Genomic DNA, 2,095 nt, shown 5'->3' on the forward strand with positions numbered 1-2,095 from the left:
CGGGAGATGGTAGTGTGCATGGAGTGCCATCCTAGGCTAAGCGCGCTACTGCACGGTTGCGACTGTGTCTGCGTAGTTCGGCCTGGCAGGGTGAACCCAGGACGCGAACATGGAGCCAGGGAAAGCAAGGCCCAAGAGGCACCAGCTCTCCCGCAGCTCTTCTTCCCAGACGCGACAGAAGCCTTGCTGAGGAAGCAGTGGCGAAGGGCTGTTTGCTCCAAACCAAAGCCTCTGCGAAAGGACAGCATTCCCCGAGAAATGTTTTGGGGGCTGCTGCTGCGTGCCTGAGCCCATTCTCGCGGTGGGAGAAACCCGCATACAGCGAAAGCCCCTTTGCCTTGGCATCTCCCCTTGGAAAGCACAGCATTCTTTGGGAAATCAAAGTTGGGTTTGGGGATGCTGCTGCTGCTTGCCTAAGCGAGTCTCCGCAGCATGTTGGAAGACACCCGCATGGAGCGAAATCCTCTTTGCCCTAGCATCCTTTCTGCCTGAGAGAGAAGCATGGTTGCTCACGTCTGTCACCACGCTCCCCAGGAGCAAGTGTGGGGAAGGCACAGCACGCCGCCCCCGGGGAAGAGAAGGATCCCTTGGCCTTGGGGTCGGGAAACGCTCGGGAACAGGATAGCCTGCCGCGGCACGAAATGCAGGCCGGTGGCCAGACATGTGTCACCCGCTCCCTGTGCGGAGAGATGGAAGCCTGGCTGCTAAGGAGACATGAGGGGACGACTAGGGCAGGGGCGCGTGCTCCACTCTAAGGAGTCTGGGCAGAAGGCAGGCCTGTCCTGTGCCTCTGTTACCAAGGGGACACCATCTCCTTGGCCACCTGTCCCAAGGGCAGACTTGGGCTTGCCACCAGGTGCCATACCCGGAACTCGCAGAAACAACCCCATGGAGAAACGTGCAGTCAGATGCCGTCTTCCACCAAGATGTGGCAGCATTGTGGGTGGCCGGGGTGTGCCGGGGAAAGAGTGGAGACAGTCCCCACTGTTCCCCATCCCAGTGCTCGGGCCTTGTGCAGGGATCCTGTTGCCTCCTCTCTCCTGTGGTGAAGGCACTGGCCTTGACCCCGAGTCTGCCCGAGCGCCGGAGCAAAAGGCAAAGCCTTACCTACGCCAGGAGATGGTAATAGCCATAGAGTGTCATGCTAGGCCACGCACGCTGCTGCAGGGTTGTGACTGTGTCTGCTTAGATCGGCTTAGCAAGGTGAACCCCGGGCGCGAACTTGGAGCCCGGGAAAACAAGGCCCAAGAGGCACCAGCTCTCCCGCGGCTCTTCTTTCCAGCCGCGACAGAGCGAACGACCAAAGCCTTGCTGAGGAAGCAGAAGCGAAGTGCGGTTTGAGCCAAGCTGAAAACCTCTGCGAAAGCATAGCAGTCGCTGGGAAATCAGAGTCTGTTCTGTGGGCTGCTTTTGTTGCTTGCCTTAGCCTAGTATTCGCAGCACAATGGGAAAAACCCGCATAGAGCGAAAGCTTCTTGGCCGGGGCATCCCCTCTGGGAAAGCACAGCATTCTCTGGGAAATCAGAGTCGGGTCTGTGGGATGCTGCCTGCTGCTTGCCGGAGCTAGTCTCCCCTGCACGGTGGAATAAACCCGCATGGGGCGAAATTCTCTTTGCCTGGGCTTCCGCTCTGCCTGAGAGAGAAGCGCGGTGGTGCCTGTGGAAAGAGCCTTAAGGAAAGGGACACATCTGTCCCTGCAGAGCGAAGGAAGCCGGGCTGCTAAGGAGACACGAGGGGAAGATTAGGGCAGGGGAAAGGGCTCCACTCTGAGGAAGGAGTCTGGGCAGAAAGCTTGCCTGTCCTGAGCCTTTGGGCCCAAGGAGACAGCAGCTCCTTGGCCACCTGACCGTGGTGGAGCCATGGGCTTGCCACCAGGCGCCTACCCTAAACTCGAGAAACAACTCCCAGAAAGACCTGGCCATCAGATGCCGTCTTCCTCCGGGATGTAGAAGCTTGGAGGAGGCCCGGGTTTTAAGGGGAAGGAGTGGTGACAGTCCCCCAAAGCTCCCTATTCAGTGCACGGGCGGTGTGCAGGGATCCTGTCACCTCTCCTTTCCTGTGGGGAAAGCACAGGCCTAGTCCGCGAGTCGGCCTG

Source organism: Mustela nivalis (genome assembly GCF_964662115.1).
Source record: "Mustela nivalis genome assembly, contig: HAP1_SCAFFOLD_503, whole genome shotgun sequence".
NCBI lineage: Eukaryota > Metazoa > Chordata > Mammalia > Carnivora > Mustelidae > Mustela > Mustela nivalis.